Source organism: Lissotriton vulgaris, chromosome 10 (genome assembly GCF_964263255.1).
Source record: "Lissotriton vulgaris chromosome 10, aLisVul1.2, whole genome shotgun sequence".
Lineage (NCBI taxonomy): Eukaryota > Metazoa > Chordata > Amphibia > Caudata > Salamandridae > Lissotriton > Lissotriton vulgaris.
Genome location: NC_141698.1, coordinates 856,444,898 through 856,470,014, shown reverse-complemented (window position 1 = coordinate 856,470,014; position 25,117 = coordinate 856,444,898). Strand labels below are relative to the sequence as shown.

The following is a 25,117-nucleotide window of genomic DNA, read 5'->3' as shown; positions in this document are numbered from 1 at the left end:
CTCAGCACCATACAAGCATCACTCTGAAACACACCGCCATCACTCAACGCAACACTAGCAACACTCACCACCACCACAGCATAACTCAGCACCACCCAAAAAAAAACAACACAACACCATCATCACTCAGCAACACACCAGCAATGCTCAGCACCACCACATTATCAATCAGCAAGCCAACATTAACACTCAGCGCCACAACAACACCACCACAACACCACTCAACACCACCACAACAACACTCAGCACCACCACTGCATCACTAAGCATCAACAAACAAACAGCACCGCACCACTCAACACCACAAAAGCATCACTGTACACCACCACAGCACCACTCTACAAAAAAAAAATTATTCAGCACCAAACCAACATAAGTCAACACAACAACAGCACCACTCAGCTCAAAATATGCACCACACAAGCAAAACAACAGCATCACTAAATGCAACTACAACATCAATTCACACCACAACTGCACTACTCAGCACCATACAAGCATCACTCTGAAACACACCGCCATCACGCAACGCAACACTAGCAACACTCGCCACCACCACAGCATCACTCAGCACCACCCAAAAAAAACAACACAACACCATCATCACTCAGCAACACACCAGCAATGCTCAGCACCACCACATTATCAATCAGCAGGCCAACATTAACACTCAGCGCCACAACAACACCACCAGAACACCACTCAACACCACCTCAACAACACTGAGCACCACCACTGCATCACTAAGCAACAACTTACAAACAGCACAGCACCACTCAACACCACAAAAGCATCACTGTACACCACCACAGCACCACTCAACAAAAAAAACAATTACTCAGCGCCACCCCAGCATAAGTCAGCCCAACAACAGCAACACTCAGCACCACCACAGCACCACTCAGCACCACACCAGCATCAAAAAAAAAACAGCATCACTCTACACCACCACAGCACCACTGAGCAACAGCACAGCAGAAATCACCACCACACCACCATCACTAAGCGCAACACCACCATCACTACCCGACACACCACCATCACTCAACGCAACAACAGCAGCAGTCAGCAGCAACACAGCATCACTCAGCAACACCCAGAAATAAAAAATTAGCATCACACCAGTATCATTCAGCACCAACGCAGCACCACTCAGTGACCAACATTATCACGCAGCAGCAAAACATTAACACTTAGCACAAAAAAAGCACTACGACAGCACCACTCAACAGCACTACAACACAAGTCAACACCACCACAACATCACTCCAAGCAAAAAAAATCAACACTCAGCACCGCACCACCATCACTCGGCAACACCACACCACCACTCTGCCCCACTACAGCATCACTAAGCACCACCACAACACCACTAAGCACCACCACAGCAACAATAAACACAAGCACAGGCAAAAAACTCACACTCACACAACATCAAATATGCTACATCACATACAAACATCACACAATAAGCATAACGCAACAACATACAAAGAAACTCATAATGTTAAAGGAAAGCATTAGACTTCAACACAACAACACTATTACACACCACCACAACAACACAACAGCACAACTCAGCACCACCAAAGCAACACTAAGCAACAACACAAATACACTCAGGAACACCTCCACACCACTCACCACCACCACAGCATTACACAACACAAAACACCATACGTCAGCACAACAACAACACCACTCACCTCCAACAGAGCACCACTCAGCTAAAGAACAGCAACACTAAATGCAACTACAACATCACTTCACAACACCACAGCACTAGTCAGCACCAAACTTACACAACACTAAACACCATAAGTCAGCACAACAACAACACCACACAGCTCCAACAGAGCACCACTAAAAAAAAACAGCATCACTAGATGCAACTAAAACATCACTTCACAACACCACAGCACTACTCACCACCAGACGAGCATCACTCTGCAACACCCCGCCATCACTCAGAGCAACACTAGCAACACTCAGCACCACCACAGCATCACTCACAACCACGCAAAACAAGCACTGGCGTTGCCAATAGGACTCGCAGTAGGAAATTTGGAGCTATTGGAATTGCAAATAACATTAACTTTTATTTTTGTTTTCTTTTTCAAAACATAAAGGGCTTTGTCATTTACAGAACAAATAGCTCCAACTTTACTACTGCGAGACCTATTGGCAACGCCAGTGCTTGTTTTAATTGTCTCTTATCCCCCCATGCTCACTTCTTGTGCTACTATAGTTCTTGTAAATGGTCTTTTTTTCCACCACCTTTCCTACGATTTCTTCCACATCCTTCTTTTCTTTAGCAAGTGTAGCCTTCGTACAATGATCCAAAAGTTCAGCTTTTTTAACCATTGCTACAACGTCTTTCAAACAAGCTTCGCCCTCTACCCATAATTTATAATGTAAACTCGTTTTTGGTATACATGACAACTTGGTCGCAAATTAACTCGTCGTGTAGTTGTGCAAATCTGCAATTGATAGATATTTTTTTAATGCAGAAACATAATCTTCTATGGTTTCATGTTTTTCCTGCTTTCTGTGAAAAAAAGAATGCCTGGTGACAGCAATACATACTGAGGGTGAAAAATGGTCATCTAAATCTAAAATAGCCATTTTAAACACATCCATGTCACTCCCACTTCCTTCCTGTTTATGTAATTCATTATAAATACGTAAACCTTCTGGACCGAAGGAATATATTAACATTCTTTTCTTTCCCTCCGGAGGAAAAGGTCCACTAATGTCTTCCAGATTAGCAGATTAGCAATATAGTTGATAAAATACTCTTTCCAATCCAACCACGCCACTACTGGTTCTCCGGGCGTTGGTAAAAATTATTTAGGAGAATTAATGTGCATGTTTGAAAGAGAAACATCTCCAGAAGTGGTTGTCCTTGAAGAGGAAGATTCAGTTCTTGTCTCCGTCATGTTTAAAAATCCACAAAGAAGTGCAAAATGACAACAAAGCTGAAAAAGTAAAAATAAATGAAAATGCAGTACTTCCAGAGAATGATTAGTCTCAGTGAGTCCCAAGCAGAATATCTTCCACAAAACAAGTTCTTCCTATTCAATTTCCAGTATGTAAATTATAACGCTGCATGCACTTTGCTAAAAATGGAATAGGAGATGAAAAAAAATAGAATGTGGAAATCTTACTTGAGCATGTAAACACAGTATATAAAAAGAAATGGCGTCTGTGCATAAGGGACGTCGACGCGCTGAACATGCAGTCCTTTTTAGGTTTCGCCTAGGGTCCGCTGCTCAGCAGCGTTCGCGCAGGCGAAATCTTATGTTTGAACAGTACGGGGGCTTTGTCCCGCCTGCTCTTCCATTGGCTAGCTCCATAAATGGAGGCTAGCGATTGGAAGATAGATCTGTCCATCATTGCCGGAGCAGATTCGTGGGCGTTCCGGCGATTTTTCCGCTCTCCGCCCCTTTGTGAACGTCATTGCGGCGGTGGGCGGATGTTTTTTTTTTTGGGGCCGTCATGTTTTGGTCATTTTCAAAGTGTCTTTTGCCGGAGTGGGCTGCGAGATTTAAGTTCCCAGGAAGTACTTTGTGTTTGCGATCAGGTAAGCGGCATTTTCTTATACTTTTCTTTTCACTTTGTACGTCTACCCCGTCTCATGTCGTCTACCTGTTTGAACGTGTACCCCGTCTCATGTCGTCTCCCTGTTTGTTTTACATCTTTGCGTGTCTCGTTTTGCCTTTGTAGCTCCTCGCGTTTCCTTTTCATGTGCCACTCCCGTTCAAGCTGCTCGCCGTAGTGGGCTCGATAGAACTCGTCGAAGTCGAAGATTGGCTTGGTGGGAGTGAGGCGGGACGAGGACGTGCTCTCTGTCCTCTTGGGCGTGGGAGATCCATCCATCTTCCTCTTTGGTTTCTTCGCCGCCCGCACATCCTCTTGGCTTAGGATTCCTCGGTCGTACTTCTTGCGCAGGGTGACGCTGCCCAGTATGAGTTAGGCCTCGCTAATCTTGGTGAAGCGCTGCGCTGCTGCCTCGTCGCCATTGTTGCGGTCCGGGTGGTAGCGGAACGACTGGCGGTAGTAGGCTGTCTTGATCTGGTACTGAGTGGCTGAGCCGGGGACACCAAGGATACCGTAGTAGGAGGTCGGGCTGCGGAAGAGCGGTGGCTTCGGGGAGCCATTGTTCCTTCCAGCTCCGTTAGTCGTAGAGTAGACCCTGATGAAAGAGTTCTGGTGGCCGACAGCAGAGAGCCGCCCCCTGGTGCTTGCTGAAAGCCCATAACTTGTGAAGGGCGCAATGGTACACTCCCTGAAAGCAACTGTCAGGTGTGTTGGGTGGACAGCAGCGCCCACAACCTTCTCTGTGGAGTCGCCGATCACGCAGTTCATTCTGGCTGTGCTGGAGCTTGGAAGTGATGATGACAAAGGCCAGTGATCGGTTGAGGCTGCACGACTAAGAAGTTGCAAATAGAGTACCCTCAGAGCATCTTGCTTACCAATGACTCCCTCCTGCCCTTTCCAATGTCTTGGGCCACTTTCCCCTACTTTAAGGCTCAGTGCCACTTGCTGGTGCTTACGGGCCGCTCCCTCAACCCATTCTCCCATACATCCTGTTGCCTGCCCTAATGACTTCACATCCCGACTAGATGAAGAGTGATCTTTTTCCAGGTTGGCGGCTCCAGACTGCAGCTCTCGAACTTGTGGCTCTGGGTGGGTGTGTGTGGCTCTGGGTGTGTGTGTGTGTGTGTGTGTGTGTGTGTGTGTGTGTGGCTCTGGGTGTGTGTGTGGCTCTGGGTGTGTGTGTGGCTCTGGGTGTGTGTGGCTCTGGGTGTGTGTGTGGCTCTGGGTGTGTGTGTGGCTCTGGGTGTGTGTGTGGTTCTGGGTGTGTGGCTAGCTCTGGGTGTGTGTGGCTGGCTCTGGGTGTGTGTGTGTGGCTCTGGGTGTGTGTGTGTGGCTCTGGGTGTGTGTGTGTGGTAGTAATTGCTGTTTGCTGAGCTCGTCCATAGGGTAGAATAGGTCTCACATGTGCGAGAGATTAAGCTAATGGCAATGTAAATGACAATCACAATATAGTGCTCCCCATCCAACTTATAAATCCTTCTGGCTGTACCAGAGTTCCTCCAAATATTAAACCCAAAAATATAAGTGTACGTGGGGAAGACCACGCGCAAAATCAAAATAAGACTTAATGAGCATAAGTCGAACATTAGAACTGGAAATGTGAAATCGACAGTGGCCACACATTTCAAAGAAGAGAAACACAATGTGTCCCAACTGAAATTTTTGATTTTGGAAACAATTAATAAAATAGAAGGACGGGACAACAATCGTTTTCTCTCCCAAAGGGAAAACAACTGGATGTACCTTCTGAACTCCCATAAGCCATTTGGGCTCAATGATCGTACTGAATTCACTTGTTACCTTTAAACACATAGGACATTGTGAATGGTTCACTCTTTTTAGTTGTAATTAGATCTAGGCACTTTTTTATGCTTCAGCCTTGCCTATGCGCTTGGACATCTGTACATTTACCTAGTAGCACATGAGACATGTCCTCATTAACGTTATCATTTTTGCTAAATCTTTATTATTATTTTTCAATGACTTGCAAACTTTATTATTTTTCAATGACTTGGATACGCATAAACTTTATTGTCCACAAAGCGTAGTGTCAGATTAAACAGTGGGTATGTTAACCTTCTCATTGGCCGGTTTTCCGATCATGTGATCGGAGTTCGGGCCAATCAGAACTCATCATTCTTTTTGAGGCCGCTTTGTTGTTATTAAATGTAACGTCATAGGCCAGATGCCCCGCTAATGCCGGCATCATTTGGATTAAGCTAAGGAAGACAGCTAAAGGCGTTTCTTCGTCAGAAATGTAAGTTTAGAAACATTGCGACAACGCTGTTTTAAGAATTTCAGATGAAGTGAGTTGCTCGATGTCATTTTACTTTACAGTTATGTCGTACCTTTCAGTTGATGCGTTATTGAAGAATTGATGAACATGAGCACAAGTGAGTGCCAAGTTGGCATTATTTTTGATATGCACGTTACACAGCACCTATGCACTGGGTTAATCACGTTTGTACACAATTTTGATCACAATGTTTGTTTGATTAGATGCTTGTAAACGGTAATTTAACCATTCATTGATTGGTATTTTTATACCTTGTTTCAGCTGATTGTCCCTGATGAAGGTCAACTATGACCGAAATGCATTGGGCGAATGTATTGAAAGTGATTATAATCCGAAAAACAATGATTCTTGAATGAAAAATGAACTTTTGAAAAACTTAAGAATGAAATAAATTCGAAAGAAGTAAAACATATTTTTTGGTTTAATATTTGGAGGAACTCTGGGGCAGCCAGAAGGATTTATAAGCTGTGCAACAGGGGATGCTCTCACAGTTGGATGGGGAGCACTACATTGTGACTTTTAGTTAAGACGCCTACGACAAGAGGCGCCACTCTGTTACAGCACGCCACAAAATTGACGAAAGTGACTTTTTGAAAATATAAACTTCTAACTAAACGACAGTGCGCTCGCACCTTAAATCTTTGCACATTCATGTAAATGACAATGGCATTTATTTATCTGTTTTCAAAACCAACACATAAATACAAATTTTGTCATTTACAATGCCAATAGCTCTAACTTTTCCAAGAGCGAAACCATTGCATTGTAAATGCTTGTTCTCTTTTCAGTAACTGGACTGACGTTATGCAGAGGAATGCAGGCAGAACACTGAACAGATGGAACTTCCAATGCGCGTAGGAGCAGGAGCGCGTTATTTGAATCTCTGTAGTTAACGCGCGCACAAGCTATAGCGCATTATTTGAAAAGTATCACCGTCGTTAGCTTTGAGTGACGGTAAGCATTTATAAAAAACTAAGTCACTTACTGTTATTCCAAAGTGAAACGGAGATCTCTTACGACGATGTGGCATAGACGAATGTAGCGCAATTTGGTCCAAACGTCGTCGTGCCCGTTGTGTGAAAAATTTGGTGAATTCCACTGATCTTCCCTGTTCCGATTTTATAATGCAGCTGTTCCGTCCGTGTGTTTATGTGTGTAATGTTGAATCCCGCTCGTCGTCAAATTAAGTGTAGTAAATACACTTAATAGATTAAATTGGAAAGTACTTTATTTAAGTACAAGTATAAAAGCATGCAGCTCTTCAGGAGATTGGGTCAGGAATGACCCCAAACATTCTTGTGGAACACATCTTAGAGAAACATTCTAATGACATAAGCAAGCTAATGATTCTATATGTACTTAAAGATACATACACATTACTACACCCACCCATTGCTTACTATTTGTTGTGTCTTTTGGTCACTCTTCTATACAGGATTGTTAATCGGCAAGCGCACGCGAAACGTAATTTCCGCTCAATTGTGTGGAGCATGGACCAAGCACACCTTGATTAAAGCCAATCAGTGCCCCTCTCTGCTCCCTACATGAATGAGATACTATTTCATCCCCCCTCCCACTGCCTGCTGCTCTCTCCAAGGCATTTGCTCATTTTTTTCTTGTCTTTTATAAGCATGACTCCTCTGCTGCCTTCTACAATCTAGCAGCAGAACCGTGCCTGTCATCTCTTGAGATATGCCTTATCACGCTATCTATCCGGTGTTTACAGCTGCTATGTACAATGTGCCATCTTTTTGCAAGTGAGGTGTTCAGTAGGGCTCTGTGGTGAGCTTTAGTTCATCACGTGAGGGCCAACCCTTGTTGCTCTTTGCCTCAAAAAAGATTAGTAACAGTCTAACATGACTTGCAATTCAATATATATGGGAGGAGGTGTAGTATAATGACAGAGCTGCCGACTTTGGAATTGGGGAATCAGGTTCAAGTCCTGGTGTTGGCTCAACACCCTGTAATCTTGGGTGAATCACCTCCTGCTAAGGTGACTAACCACCTGTAAATTTCATGGACCGTCCCTCATTTCATTGCCATGTCTGTTGTCCATCTTAATTGTTTTTACAGATGCCTTTTTCCATAATTCTAGGGTTTCCAGGAATCTGCGATGACACTTGTGAGAAGCATCAGGAGTTTTACAGCACTCTGTGTTGGGGGCCAGCTCGTATTTCTTTGAAGTGAAGAGGCTTCAACAGCCCCTCCCAGATCTGCAGACTGTCAGTTTGTCCCATTGTCTCATACAGAATGACAATAGACTAGGCTGCAGTTACAGCATGTGTTGTGTTAGCGCATGAATTCTGCTTTTGAGAGCAACAGTTTACAACTATGGTGGGATGCATAAGCTTTCGGAGACACATATTAGAAGTGTTCTTGCTAACATACTTAAGAGCAAAATTATATCCGATGTTCAGAAGGATGAATACATAAGAAACTAAGTTCAACTTAAGTGCAACTGAAACAGGAGCCATGCTTTGGGGTTCCCTGTGTGCTGCATTTTGAAATAGACTACAGGGCTAATGGCAAAGACTTCTGTATTCTTTGCCAAGCTGCAATTATTATGCCTCCATAAAAATGTCAATTTAACTCTGGTGATTAATGTATCTCCGTGAGAGATATCTGAGCTTTGACTGATCCCAATATTAAAGTAGAGCAGAGGGATATTGTGCCTCTTGCAAAGCACAAAGTGTAACATGCAGTTCAAAAATGTGTTTTTATGTAGATAGTTCAGTGGGTTCATTTGGATAATAATAAATATGTATTAGTAAGAACAACCCCCAACCACTATGTTATGTTTTAAACCCTGAGTTTGTATTTCTCCAGACCAAGCATTCTTAACATATGATCAGGGCAATTGGAATTATGCACTTCTGCGGCCGCAGTTTTTTTCTCATAATTATTGATTTGTCACATTTACCATATAACTGACTATCTGCTACATAATCTCCAAATTTTAGCAAAAAAATAGTAATTTTAGCAAAAAAATTGTTTCTTGCTCAAATGGATCAAAAGAGTGGCAAATTGTGTTCAGGTGTAGTACAATGGTCTTCTTTCTCTTACTTATTTCCGTATTTAGTTAAGCTGGTACTGTTGAGAGAAAATCTTTGCTCAGACAGAATTACCAACTTACCATATATTAAAATTAAAAAATAATAAAGTAATACTACAAAAAAATTCCTGCGTTATGCTGCAAAATTTGCCTTTACTTGCTCTATAATTTAGGCAACCCTGCTGCATAATTCCAGTGGCCCCGCGTGTAATGCCTACCAGTAGGAATGACATATAACTCCTACATCTTTCAGCCCTGAATGAATAAATATGCTTTTATATAGCACATGGCTACCCGGAGTCATTCCAGCGCTGCAGCAAAAGCTAGAGGTGGGGGTGGAGACCCTTATGGGAAGAGCCAGGTCTTTAGCTGTTTTTCAAATGCAAGGTGGTTAGATTTCCTTCAGAGGTAAAGCGGTAGGGAGTTTCCAGAGTTTGGCAGCATTGTATGATAAAAGGCGGTCGCCCGTTCTGGCTTTCCTAATTCTGGGCACTTCTCCCCAGTGGAGCTCATCGGAGCGAAGTCTTCCGGTAGCCTTGTAGGGTCTAATCAAGGCTTTGATGATGGGTGGCCCATTTTCTTCTAAAGACTTGTGAGCAACGCAGAGAGCTTTAAAATGGATTCTCTCCTGCACCGGAAGCCAGTGAAGGGAGAATAGGACCGGCTTTGCTGAGCAGCAATTGTTCGTGCCTGTGAGCAATCTTGCTGCCGAATTTTGAATGATCTGCAGCCTCGCGACCCCTTAGTTTGGGGCATCTAGGTAGAGAGCGTTGCCATAGTCTATCCTGGAAAGAATTAAGGCCTGGATCAGCAACTTTTTAGCTTGGCAAGGTAGTAAGGGGAGTATTTTTCGGGTCATTCTGAGCAGGCCATAGCACGCAGCAGCAGTCTTCCTAGCTTGGGCTTTGAAGGTAAGATCTTGATCTAACCAGATACCCAAGCTCTTCATCTCGGTTTTTGGGACTGGTGCCTGGTCCATGCAGGCTGGCCACATGGTGCTAGATTTAAAGCTTGACTGGTTGCCAAGCAGCATATGCTTGGGTTTATCACCATTCAGCTTTAGATAAGATAAGCTCATCCAATTCCTCGAGTCAGGAATGAAGATCAGTGGGTGACTGTTCAGCCTGGTTCAGTGCCACGACCATCTGAGTGTCGTCAACATATGTAACTATATGGATTCCAAAGGGTGATACAATAACCACCAAAGGGGCCATATATACATAAAAAAGAGTGGGACTCAGGGACGAGCCCTGGGGGACTCCACACTGCAAAGGGAAGGGTTTAGAACTTCAAATAACTGGAAGTATCTTTCTTCCAGGAAGGATTGGAGCCATGATAGGGCCGTACCTGTCACTCCCACATTCTTGAGATGGTGAACCAAAGTGCGATGGTTCACCGTGTCAAAGGCTGCGCTTAGGTCGAGGAGGATTATGGCAGAGGATCCTCCGGAATTGAGAATCTTTCTCTATTATTCCACCACCGCTAATAAGGCCATTTCGGTGCCGTGAGGGTGGAGCGGTTTATGGGACTCAAGGAACGTAGAGAGTATGTGGTTGATGTATTTTTCCATAATTTTGCTAATTTCGGGGAGCAGCAAAATAGGGCAGTAGTTGCCCAATTCAGCCGGGTCCAAGGGAGGCTTTTTTAGCAGTGCTTTTACGATTGCTTTTTTCCAGTCATGAAGGACTATACCGGATACTAGTGAAGCATTGATCAAGTTGGTGATGGGAGGGGTGACTGTAGGTGTTACCAGTTTCAAAATGTTGGGTGGTGCAGATCAAGTGGTGACCCACTTTTGACAGAAGATAGAATGGGTAGGAGTGATTCCTGGGTGAGCGTGGTATATGTCTCCAGGTGAAGATTACTCTCCTGTTGTTCCGAGTCCGTAGGCTTGGGTATTGAATAGATGTCTGTTTGGGGGATGTTTTGAACTTTGGTGGAGAAAAATTCAGCAAGTTCATTACAGCAGCCCTCATTGTCTTAAGAAACATTTACTCTACATTGTCTTACACACTTATGAGACATTATCTCTGAATAATGTGTGTGATGTAGAGCGATCTTGACACTACATTGGGATGAGTACCACTATAAAAGAAATTAAATACAAATGGTAGAGGGTATATTGAGAAAAGTGGGACACTGTTGAATAGTGGTACTGAGGGAACCCTTGGAGAATGAGGTCTTTGGGGGGTGGCACCCACAAAGATTGTCACCCCAGGTTGGAACCAACAGTATACAGTTTCTAGTCTGTAGCTCACTACTATACATCAATGCTAATCTGCAGTTTACAGCTCACAGAAATGAAATGGCCCAATCAGTATACTATTTCCCATATACAGGTAGAATACGGATGGCTGATATAGGCTAGCCAGAGCTTAATGTAGTAATGTCAACTCCTATCTAACCGTTTAGGCCCAAAATAACGCCAGAACAGTCAGCAATCTGGTTAATAACTCCCTTTTCCTGCTTAATGCTCATACCCTCATACAAGACCTCTCCGCTATGATTCTAACCCATCACTCAGGACAGTACGGCCCCTAAACCAGTCCTCACCAGCTGAACAGAAATATAATGCTTGAAGTGATCTGACACATAAAGCTGGTCACTCGAAGGACTGCCCTCTATTCCAGCACTGCCGCTTTACACCTCACAACGTCTATCAAAGCAGATCTTCCTGACCATTTCTCTTGCCAAACATGCCTGCTCAGGACCATGAATCGTAAACAAAATATCAGACTGGACAACCAAGTGCAATAACCCTATACATAGATTATCATCATACCACAAAAAGACCTGCAGATCTGCTCAAAGCTGCAAGCATACCAAAAAAACATGAAGTGCAAGATTGTGTCAACCTAATATAAGCTCATTTTGACTTGTGTCAGTTGTCTATTTACTTACTTATACACTATTGCGCGACCTCCTCTGATGTGTCTGTAAAACGTACCATTTGTCCTGAATTTTGACCCTCTGTCCTGACTTTTTGTCCTGAATTTTGAGCCTTTGTTCTGATTTTTTAAACCCGCCATCTTAAATTTGCACCCATACCAGTTGGTCACTCTACCTCGTCTACCCCTGCTTAAAATATAAATAGACAAAACCTTCTGTAAAGTAATCTGGGTCTCAAGTAAAGTGCTCCAATACCATCAAGGTCTTGTTGCACTTTAGACTGCAAAAATAAATAAATAATAATAACCTTTGGATATGAATACTGTTAGTAAAGGGCGGGTTTCGAAAACAATCCGTTTAATATGGCGTGAGATGCATCTCAAAATCACTTTGATACCTGGGCATGATTTCAGATCAAGTTCCAGTACACCGTTGTTTTGTTTTACTGTTTCTAGTGACTTAAAAAGGCCCACATTCTTTTCACATTTACAGTTCATATAGGTGATTTCGATGTGGTGAAAGTGGCTTGGGCATGACCTGTTACAGCACATGGACGCTGTTTAGGGTACCCAGATTTTGAAAATCAAAAATCGGGACAGGTAGGGTGACCAGAATTTTAAAGCCAAGAACTGGGACAGTTAAAAAAAATAGACTAAGGACTACAATTTTATTTCAAGGGAGCGAACAGAATGACAGGCTCCACAACAGAGAATTTCAGAACATAAATAAAATACAATTTTAAACCAAGTAGCTTGCCTGTTAAGTTAATTAAATTGCTTTCTTGAAACAACTGCTTACTATTCCTACTTTGTAAAACATAAAGAACTTCCTGTCGTTTTCAGTTGACACTTTTTAAAAACCAGGACGTGAGCCAAATTTCCTGAAACCTGCCGGGACAGCTGTTGGAAAATCGTGACCGTCCTGGCAAATACAGGCCGCCTGGTCACCGTAGGGACAGGACCAACCAGCCCCCAGTACCCTCCTCCCCTCTGCAGGGACATTGAATGGGAGGTCCAGCGGAGGCTCCTGCTGTGCTGCTTGAATGAGGCTGCTGCAGCCCAGCCCGCGGAACAATAAGCTCTGTTTCACGCTGTTTCACACTACAGAGGTTCATGAGTCAGAGGATATACAATAATTGAAAAACTCACTCCACTTTCCTTAAAAACTGAGACATATATTTAGAACAGTTAAAAGTGTTGGGACACGCAGACAGAGCTGTTAAAACCGGGACTGTCCAGGGAAATACAGGACTTCTTGTCACCCTAACACTGTGCACCCTACTTTATTTCTTGCCCACATGGGTGCTGACCACATGAACCCACTTTAAACTTTGCACACCAGCCTCCATTTTTAGGTCTTGCATACACAGCGCACATGTGCTGCTTAGGAGACTTTTAGCCGTCGTGCAACTCTTTTTCAGAGCACATACTCGTGCTTGTGGCGGCATACTCCTTGCAGGAGTGCGCAGCAGCGCGCCACAAGCACGAGTATGTGCTTTGAAAAAGAGCAGACTGCTCTCCCCAGTGCAGGCGCACCACTCGCGGGTGCACTCCTCCGCCTCTCACTCCCTCTGCAGCCTGCCCGCCTTTTTTTTAAAAAAAACTTTCAGCCGAGGCGCGCGCTTGTTTTATTTTGCTTTTGCAAAGCCGACTTTTGCCAATAAGCATTATACATCATATTTCCTGTAGTCACTGACCTTTACAGCACATTTTCTTCATTTTACGATGTTTTGCTAATGAAACTCTTATTTAAAAGGCTTGGATTTTTCATGTTGTTTATTTCATAACGTATATTGCAGTTTTGGTCGGTTGCCACTTTCTTTGAGGGAAAAACTGCTGCTTGAAACAGCTATTAAAAAAAATAATCAGCTGTGTAATCCTCCCAGAAGCCATTTGATCTTGATCAGAATGTTTAGAATTTCAGGGACTTCAGACAGTTCAAATCAACACCGTTACCTCTCTACGCTGAAGCTTGACTATTCCATTTCCAACATATGCACTTCGTAAATCTTGGCAAATACAGTGCTAGCCTGAAAACATTTTCAGTAGGCCACATTCAGGATACATTTCCCACTGTAGTAAACTGGACTGTCTACTATGGGGTAAGAGAGGTTACACTATTAAGTCAATTTAGCACCTAGAAACAACAAATATTTGCAATGCAATAGATCTCGTATTTACACGAGTTTGAGCTATTGACATTGCAAATAACAATGCCTTTTATTTTTGATTTGTTTCTAAAACATAAATAAAAGGCATTGTCATTTATAATACCAATAACTTAAACTTGTGTAAATGCGAGACCTATTGCATTGCAAATGCTTGTTTGTGTCTTGTAACTGAGGCAAAAATAAGTACAACCAATCGACACCTTTAGGCAGGATAGGAAACTGCTTCTTCAAAAGATGCTTAATGGAAATGCAACAATAAAATTTGTTGGTCATGCTTCGTCCTCTGAGATGTTGGCCCGCGTGCCCTGTCAAACTCTTCTCGACTGCCAGTTTAACACACACACTTGTGAGGACTGGAACTTGCTCTACAGGATTCTTACAACGTTTTGGATTCCAGGGTCCGAGGGCTCTTTGCCTCCACCACTCTGCAATGCCACCCCACACCGACCTGCCATAATAAAGCAGTATGACTTAGACACATCCGGACATGTCACAATGGGTACACAGTCAAAATATCGAGTTGTAAATATCGACCTACCAAAATATCGTGTTATAAATTTCGAAGGTATAGAATATCGATGTCAAGAATATCGTTGGACAGAATATCGACCCTAAGGTAAGTAATATCGAAATTATTTATATCGATGTAAGTAATATCGAAGTTAGTAATATTGATAGCATATATATCGATGTCACTAATTTCGATGACACTAATATCGATATTTGTATGATTTTTTTGTTTTTTACTATGTATGTGTTATATGTGTTACTTAAGTATTTAAAATAAATATTATTATATGTGTATTAATTTTATATATTAATACATTTATTTATAAGCAAATTATATGTTTTAGTACCGGAGCGGGTAGTGGGTTTATAGGGGAATAGGGTGGGAAGTAATTTAATTATGTTTAATTCATTATTAATTAGTAGTAGTTATAAAATAATTTTAATTAATTGATAATTAATTTTAATTAATTGGAAATTAATTTTAATTAATTGATAAATATGTTCTGTAGCGGGTTGTGGGTTTATAGGGGAATAGGGTGGGAAGTAATTTAATTATGTTTAAATAATTATTAATTAGTAGGAGTTATAAGTTAATTTTCATTAATTGCTAATTAATTTTTATTAATTGGAAATTAATTGTAATTAATTGATTAATTGATAAATATGTTTTGTAGCGGGTTGTGGGTTTATAGGGGAATAGGGAGGGAAGTAATTTAATTATGTTTAATTAATTATTAATTAGTAGGAGTTATGAAATAATTTTAATTAATTGCTAATTAAATGTATTTATTTGGAAATTATTTTTAATTAATTGATAAATATGTTCTGTAGCGGGTTGTGGGTTTATAGGGGAATAGGGTGGGCAGTAATTTAATTATGTTTAATTAATTATTAATTAGTAGGAGTTATAAATTAATTTTCATTAATAGCTAAATATTTATAATTAATTGGAAATAAAATATAATTAATTTATTAATTGATAAATATGTTTTGTAGCGGGTTGTGGGTTTATAGGGGAATAGGGTGGGAAGTAATTTAATTATGTTTAATTATTTATAAATTAGTTGGAATTATAAATTAATTTGAAATAATTGCTAATGAATTATAATTAATTGGTTATTAATTTTAATTAATTGGTAAATAATTTTCATTAATTCATAAATGGATAAATGTGTTCTGTTGGTGGTAGTGGGTTAATAGGGGAATATGGTGGGAAGTAATTTAAATGTAATTAAGTAATAATGTATTTAAATTAATTGCTTTGTTAATAATATAATTGATAATTAATTATTAATTGGTCATTAAATAATATACATTGGTATTATTTAATATTTAAATTGGGCTAAATATAATTTGATAATCATGTATTTAATATTTATGTATAGGCATTGTGTATGGTTTATATTTATTTAATAGTTTACATTTTTATTACTAAAACATTTTGCTATTTATAAGTATGTTATTTTAACCCCTACGCTTCTCCAACACTTTCCCTACTGTTGCACTCTCTGGAGTGGGAATAATAAATTGTACCCCTACGCTATCCAACGCTTTCCCTACTGTTGCACTCTCTGGAGTGGGAATAGTAAATTGTACCCCTACGCTATCCAACGCTTTCCCTACTGTTGCACTCTCTGGAGTTGGAATAGTAATTGTTAACCCCTACGCTATCCAACGCTTTCCCTACTGTTGCACTCTCTGGAGTGGGAATAGTAAATTGTACCCCTACGCTATCCAACGCTTTCCCTACTGTTGCACTCTCTGGAGTGGGAATAGTAATTTATACTCCTACGCTATCCAACGCTTTCCCTACTGTTGCACTCTGTGGAGTGGGAATACTAATTTATACTCCTACGCTATCCAACGCTTTCCCTACTGTTGCACTGTCTGGAGTGGGAATAGTAATTTTTACTCCTACGCTATCCAACGCTTTCCCTACTGTTGCATTCTCTGGAGTGGGAATAGTAATTTTTACCCCTACGCTATCCAAAGCTTTCCCTACTGTTGCACTCTCTGGAGTGGGAATAGTAATTTTTACCCCTATGCTAGCCAACGCTTTCCCTACTGTTGCACTCTCTGGAGTGGGAATTGTAATTTTTACCCCTACGCTATCCAACGCTTTCCCTACTGTTGCACTCTCTGGAGTGGGAATAGTAAATTGTACCCCTACGCTATCCAACGCTTTCCCTACTGTTGCACTCTCTGGAGTGGGAATAGTAATTGTTACCCCTACGCTGTCCAACGCTTTCCCTACTGTTGCACTCTCTGGAGTGGGAATAGTAAATTGTACCCCTACGCTATCCAAAGCTTTCCCTACTGTTGCACTCCCTGGAGTGGGAATAGTTATTTTTACCCCTATGCTATCCAACGCTTTCCCTACTGTTGCACTCTCTGGAGTGGGAATAGTAATTTTTACTCATACGCTATCCAACGCTTACCCTACTGTTGCACTCTCTGGAGTGGGAATAGTAATTTTAACCCCTACGCTATCCAATGCTTTCCCTACTGTTGCACTCCCTGGAGTGGGAATAGTAATGTTTACCCCTACGCTATCCAACGCTTTCCCTACTGTTGCACTCTCTGGAGTAGGAATAGTTATTTTTACCCCTATGCTATCCTAGGCTTTCCCTACTGTTGCACTCTCTGGAGTGGGAATAGTAATTTTTACCCCTACGCTATCCAACGCTTTCCCTACTGTTGCACTCTCTGGAGTGGGAATAGTAATTTTAACCCCTACGCTATCCAAAGCTTTCCCTACTGTTGCACTCTCTGGAGTGGGAATAGTAATTTTTACCCCTACGCTATCCAACGCTTTCCCTACTGTTGCACTCTCTGGAGTGGGAATAGTAATTTTTACCCCTATGCTATCCAACGCTTTCCCTACTGTTGCACTCTCTGGAGTGGGAATAGTAATTTTTACCCCACCCTATCCAACGCTTTCCCTACTGTTGCACTCTCTGGAGTGGGAATAGTAAATTGTACCCCTACGCTATCCAACGCTTTCCCTACTGTTGCACTCTCTGGAGTGGGAATAGTAAATTGTACCCCTACGCTAACCAACGCTTTCCCTACTGTTGCACCCTCTGGAGTTGGAATAGTAATTGTTACCCTTACGCTATCCAACGCTTTCCCTACTGTTGCACTCTCTGGAGTGGGAATAGTAAATTGTACCCCTACGCTATCCAACGCTTTCCCTACTGTTGCACACTCTGGAGTGGGAATAGTAAATTGTACCCCTACGCTATCCAACGCTTTCCCTACTGTTGCACTCTCTGGAGTGGGAATAGTAATTTTTACTCATACGCTATCCAACGCTTTCCCTACTGTTGCACTCTCTGGAGAGGGAATAGTAATTTTAACCCCTACGCTATCCAAAGCTTTCCCTACTGTTGCACTCTCTGGAGTGGGAATAGTAATTTTTACCCCTACGCTATCCAACGCTTTCCCTACTGTTGCACTCTCTGGAGTGGGAATAGTAATTTTTACCCTTACGCAATCCAAGGTTTTATATAATTAATTGTAAAAATATTAAAAGTATATTTAATTTTGTATGTTTTTTACATTTTATTTATGTTATTGTTTTATGTTTGTAAATGTATTTGTAATTTAGAATATATTTTATTAATTTATAAATTACTAAAATAAATATTACAACTTATTGTTCCGTACATATATATTATATATTTACTGTATATATTTAAATAATGTTTTATTATTATATATGTATTATTTATCAATGTTAAACATTATTAGATACTTTTAACTATGTAGAATTTATTTATTAGTGTTATTTACTTTATTTTACATTTATATGTAAAAAAAAATGATATTTTTAACATCGATATTTTTAACATCTATATTATTTTTTCAATATTTTTGTACTTACCATGTTGTAGATAGAATGTCGATATTCTTGCCCTCGATATTTTTGACTCGATATTCCTGTAGGTCGATATTTTGGAGGTCGAAATTGTGTCAGTGATTCGTCACAATGCTTTCCGCCCGCTGTTGTGTTGCCTTCAGAACCTCCCTACCACAAAAAAAGCTCTTTGATGTGTCTAGTGCGGATGGCGTCATAGACTTTTTTTTTTACTTTCACCCATGCTGCACAGCAACACCTTGCTGTACAGCATAGCTGAAAACATTGACAAAGCCAAGGCCTTGTGCAGGTGAGACCTATTAACTTTGCCAATGCTTGTTTTTAGATCTGTGGCAAACCAGTGGAAATGGATCGACTTGCAAGACGTTTCTCACTGCGGATTCCAAAAAATCCAATCACTCCTGGAGTGGAGTGGCTGGTTAAAATCCTCACAGATAAAAAAAAACCACACACAATCTAGTTGCCTGGCACAGCCTGGATCCCAGCCAGGGAAGTCTAGAAAGGTGGATGCAATGGTTCATGATATCTAAAGCTGCCTACAAATCAAGGCGTATCCGATTACCAACAGTGTTGCTCTCCAGAGCTCCACAAACGTCATCCACAACTACAACTACCACTACCTTGGTGCTACAAAAGGGATGAACATTTGATTGTGTCATATCAAGTGAATGTTGTACAAAGGCGGCAATTAGGAGTTGACTAGTTTCTCTATAACTGAAGCCATGGCGAAAACAAGAACGATTTGTGGTGGGATGAGATGAAGGGATGCAATGAAAGCTTGTTTTTTCATTAGAACAGAGCAGCACACACAAAAGTGAAAACAGGAAAATAAGATAACAATCCTGCAAATAGCATACATGAAACAGAGCTAATAACATATCATTAATAATCAAATAAGTGCCAAACAGATTGTGTTACCCAATGTTGCCTGGACACCCGGCTGATCTGTTCACGTACCCGCCCCTCTGTCTAATACTTTATATCATGTATTGGTTATTAATGACGTCCCACGGACACGGCTGAAATATGTGAATCTTGGTGGAAAGCCAATGCTTACTCAGCATAGTGCCCATCCAGTACCTCCTATGCCCAAGCATTACTATGAGGTGATAGGTTCCTTCCATTTCGTAAATTAACCGGTAAACGATAAAATAATCTTGGATATTGTATAGTCATTCATCTTTATGTGAGTACTTAAAATTATTACAAACACATTTGAGAATAAAATGTGCTAAAGAGCCAAACAGAAACTTTTGAGATTAAAATGTACCCATAAAAAGAATGACACAAGTAACACCAGACCAAACTAACAGCGCTAGGGGGTGTCAAGGCAATAGAACTGATACAAGTGCTAAAGCGAGCCTTTCAAGTAGTTAAAAAACAAATAACAATGACTGTTAAAATGCTTGCTGGGATGGAGCATGGACAGGCGGGCCCCCCATGGCGGTTCGGTGAAAAGTGCCCTAATACCCAACACTTCTTGCTAAGTGCAATATGCTCAACCAAGGTATACTTTGAGATCGATTGTGCATAAGCAAGGTTACACATAGCCAAGTGCTCTGCACGCTAACATCGCCAAATGCTCACAAACTGTTCAGCAAAGTTACACGTACTGGAGCCGGGCGCATTGTAGTACAATCAAGTGTAGTGTGCCCTTACATAAGAGCTCTTTCACGTTCTAAAACCAGATTATGCAACCACTATAGGCCATGCACTTACTTGGTTCGACAAACTATTCGCTAAAGTGCCACATGCTAATAAAAAGCACTTTGCAAACAACGTGCCTTTCAGAACTCTTCAGCATGGGAGTGCCAGATAGTCAGACGCATTTTGAGCATGCAGAACAATATGGTGCGCACAGCCCTGCTATGTGAGCTTGCTCTTTCCACGTAAAGCAACAAATTATCAGATCAAATAATGTATAACTCTTTACCCATGTGAAGACCAGAAGCATAAAAAAAAAGTGCACAGTGCCATGATATGTGAGCTCTTTACACATGCTTTCACAACTCATTAACCAAGGATATGATATCTAACTTGAATATTGCTAGGATGGTGCTGAGAGTTTTTGATTGGCCATCACCCTAGGGGCATACGCCTAACAGGCACCTTCCAGCCTGATCAAAGAACTTCCCATTACAAAATTACAAATTGTTCACAGGTAGAGTCGCCTCTGATGGAGCAATGCAGGACTGCAGCAGACAATGTGCGATTTTGCCTGACATTGGCACGGCTTGTATTGCCCATGGCTAGCGGGAATATTCTTCCAGTGGGTCCTATATTCCTGTATCAGCAGAGTTAGGAGTCTGGCCAGCGAAATGTTCTTTAGGTTTTGTCTGCCCAGAACCACCTTGAGATACGGCAGCAAGAGGTGACTTATTACGATATGGCAGACCCGCTGCGCCTGGGATGTTTCTGATTTGTTCTAGGTCCTGCTCCCTTGATCCATTTACCGTCCTTTTCCGGAGACCCGCTGTTGTGAGTGGACCTGTAAGGCCCTCTGAAGACAGGCTCAATAGGAGTCTGGCACTCCCCAAACACATTGACCAGCTGCTCTTGTGTCCCTGGAAGATCACATCCAGCGCACCTCTCATGGACACTTGATCCGTTTTGGACACAAGATGATAATACCTAATTAGATCTTTTTGACATTTAATATCCGTTTTCACAAGATTGAAATGTAGGTACCACAATGTGCGTGTGGATATTGTGGATAATACTGATCACTATAAACAAGGGCTCCTTATCAAATATTAACCCTGATTGCATAGCACATTTTAAGAAAAGGCTCATACCACAACTACGCTAAGGAGGAGCAGGTTACAAGTTTGTACACTTTGGCGCAGATTTACCAAACTGTCACACAGTGCAGCACAGCAGCCAAGGTTGCAGGTCTGCATGACAGGGAGAAGGCAGGAAAGCTCGATCTCTACAGAGATATGGCACTGTCCTCCTCTCACCCTGATGCTGGGGCATAAGCAGACTGGCAAGCCCCATGCACACACCTTTGCACCATAGTGCAAAGGTGTCTGCATGAGTCAAACATAGGCTTTGTACTGGAAGAATACCCTTCCAGTACAAAATACTGTTTAGATTAACTTTAAAACTTGTCCCTCTGATGTGTGCTGGACAGTGCAGCACACATGCAAAGTGGGAAAAGTTAGTAGAAATGAAATGATTTCTCTTTTTTAACTTCTGCTTCAAAGTGGCATTATTTTTGGTGTAAAACCCTGTCTTGAATTGTTAGTAAGTAGGGTTTTGTGCAGAAATACATGGGTAATTGCATGGGAACGTCCATGTCCCACCCATGAAACCTCCCTCTAGACACATACTTTTGTAAAAAAGCGAGTGGCCTGCTTTGTAATACATTCAGGCAACTTTCCAGCACAAAAACAGGGTTTGCACTTGGAAGCAAATCCAACAAAAAACATCTTATGCAGGTTTGTGTCTCTTTTGTGACGCAAACCAGCTCAAAAGGTTTGTAAATCGGATGGGTATTCTGCTTCTGGGATTCAAAATGAGGCATTTAGCATCCACCTCAGATGTCAACTTCCATTTAAATATTCTACCGTAGTTATGTAAAAGTGATAGTCTTTGGCAATAGTGTTACATTTTCACTTTAGATATAGCAGAAATGGTGTGTAATTTGCTTGAAGATAGGAAAAAACATCAAGTTTTGTGTTGACATTTTTTATTAATAACATTTTATAAAGCGTAAATGTAGATACATTTGCAAAGGAAAAAAATTAGACATAGCATGAATGAGGAAATGATTCATAAAATATAACAAAGGAAGCATAAACAACAAATCCTCTAGAATTCATAAGGCAAAACTAAGGATAAAAGGAAAGAAAAAAGAGAAGAGAAAAAGAAAGAAAGAGAGGAGAAGAAAAAGAAAGAGAAAAAGAAAAGAAAAAGGGAACCCCAAAGTAACAAAACTAACTGTGAAATGAGATGGAAGCAAGAATAGTGAGAAGGAACGTAGGAGAGAGAAATAAAAGAGAATGAACATGGTGCGAAAAAGGTGGAATTTAAGACGGAATTAAGAAGGAAGAGCAGCCGTAGAAGAAGAAGGAGTAAAAACAGAGTCATTACCCACTGTGGTTTCCAGGAATGGGGACCAAACTTGAAGAAAAATGGAAGCTTGATCCTGCAAATTATAAATTATACGTTCATAAGAAGCTGTTTGTATCATTGCCACCAACCATTCCTCCTGAGAAGGAGGTAATGAAGACTTCCAATGACGCAATATACAAATTTTTGCCGTGGCTAGGGCAGTATGTAGGAGCCGAGTCTGTGGTTTAGTAAATTTTGGAAGGCCACGAAAGTCATGTAAAATTATATTTGCAGAGGTAAGGGGCAAAGGCAATGACATAGAGGAAGCCAAAGTCTTTCGCACAAAAAGCCAAAATGATCTAGTACGAGGGCATTCACAGATAATGTGCATTATATCGCAACTGGAAGCAGGACATCTCCAGCACAAGGAATGGGAAAGTAACTTAGCATGATGTAATTTGACCGGGGACCAGTGCCATTCATGCAGAATTTTAAAAATACAGAATTTAAGGCGAGCTTCTCGAACACCCTTATGTAATCCTTCCAAAATGAGATCCCACTGGGCGTCTGAGTATGTCACAGAAAGGCGTGATTGCCACTTCAATTGAAGAGCTTTTGAAAGGGGATGCGAGAATAGAGGATGTGAGAAAGTCTTATAAAGCTTAAAAGTTCCCCATAGATTCAAATAAGATAAAATAGGAGAACTGGACGGCAGCTCAGGAGGGGAACCCAGACGTTTTGTGAGAGCTTGTTGAAGATAGGAATATTTACAGGATTGCGAGGGCGGGAAATGGAATTCCTCACTGAGTTGGGGAAAGGATTTAAAAGTGTCACCATGGAACAATTGTTCCAGGGAATGAATACCAGCCTCCTGCCACAGAGGCCAGGACACAGTACGACCCCGCACTCGAATAGCCGAGTTAGACCATATAGGAGCATTAAAGTGAAGCCGCGAGTTAGACTTAAAGATACAGTGACATCTTTGCCAAGATTTATACATAGCGGATAATATAGGATTTTTGGGGTCAAGAGAACTGGAACCCTTGCCATATAAAAGGGATAAACCAGGGCCAGAAGCCAATAAGTGACGTTCAAGTGGAACCCATTGGGGGATGTCTTTAGACTTAGGTAAAAAGAAAGAAAGATGGGAAAGATGGAGGGCAGGGGAGTAATGCTCGATAGAGGGAAGACCTAAACCTCCATGCAATTGGTGGGACTTTAATTTGGCTAGGGTGAGACGCGGTTTAGCTGTACTCCATGTAAAAAGTTTAATTTTCGAATCAATGGACCGAAGAGTAGCCAAAGGAATGGTCAAAGGAAGCATACCCAGAACATAGAGAAAACGTGGTATGGTGACCATCTTGATCGCCTGAACTCGTCCCCAAAGGGATAAACCTAGGGCCTTCCATTTATCGAAGTCTCTTTGCATTTGCACAATTAAAGGAGTCAAATTATCAGTGACAACATTATCCAATCCCTTATTGAGGAGTATACCTAAGTATTTAAGCTGAGAGGGTTGCCGATGAAATGGAAAACCAGAGATGGCTTCCTTCGTAGTACCAATGGACATAGGTAATGCTTCGCTCTTGTCCCAGTTTATCTTATAGCCAGAGAAAGAAGAAAAATCATCAATGACACGGAGAAGAGCAGGGAGAGAGCGAGGAAGATCAGTAAGTTTAAGAAGAATGTCATCCGCATATAAATACATTTTGGAGTGACCAATTGGAAGAGGAGTGCCCACTACATCGGCCGATTGACGAATTGCAGCAGCTAGAGGTTCCATAGCCAAAAGGAAAAGAAGAGGGGAGAGAGGGCAACCCTGGCGGGTACCCCGTCGTATAGGAAATGGAGTAGAAAGAAAACCGCCACAGGTAACTTGAGCAGAGGGGCTGTCATAAAGTAGTCGTACTTTAGCTATGAACTGATCACCTAATCCAAATCTACGCATGACGGTAAAAAGGTATTCCCATTCAATGCGGTCAAATGCTTTTTCAGCATCCAAAGAGAGAAGGAGAGCATCATCGGTGAGATGCTTAGCTGACCATAAGGCATGGGAGAGAGTACGCAAGTGATTGCGAGAGGAACGGCCGGGAACAAAACCTACTTGGGAGTTATGAATTAAAGAAGGTAAAATCTTGCGAAGTCGTGATGCGAGAATGCTAGCAAGGATCTTAACATCAGAATTCAAGAGAGATATAGGGCGGTAGCTACCACACAAGAGAGGATCCTTGCCAGGTTTAGGCAGAACCGCTATGATGGCTTTGTTAGAGATAGAACCAAGAGAAGACTTCTCCACGGCTTCCCCAAAGGCAGCATGAAGAGTATCAATCATGCTCTGACCAGTCCATTAAAAAAATTCAGGAGGAAAACCATCATCCCCCAGAGCTTTATGGCACGGCAAGGCAGACACAGCTGAGGAGATTTCATCCATCGTGATAGGTCCTTCAAGTAGAGCTCTTCCATCATCGGAGAGTCGTGGAAGATGTACTGCATCTAGAAATTTAGACATCGCTAGCGTATCTACCTGAGTGCCTGGAGAGTAGAGAGATCTATAAAATGAGGCAAACTCCTCAACTATGTCTTGTGGCCGAGTAAGGATATCGCCACCACTCGATTTAATCGCTGGAATCGCCATAGCGGCCTCTCTTTGACACAGCTGCGCAG

The 25,117-nt window shown here is 41.6% G+C and overlaps 1 pseudogene; it reads right to left on the bottom strand.

Moving 5' to 3' along the window:
* Positions 1–3,612: 3,612 nt before the first annotated feature.
* Positions 3,613–24,785, bottom strand: LOC147688901 (uncharacterized; annotated as a pseudogene).
* Positions 24,786–25,117: the final 332 nt, after the last annotated feature.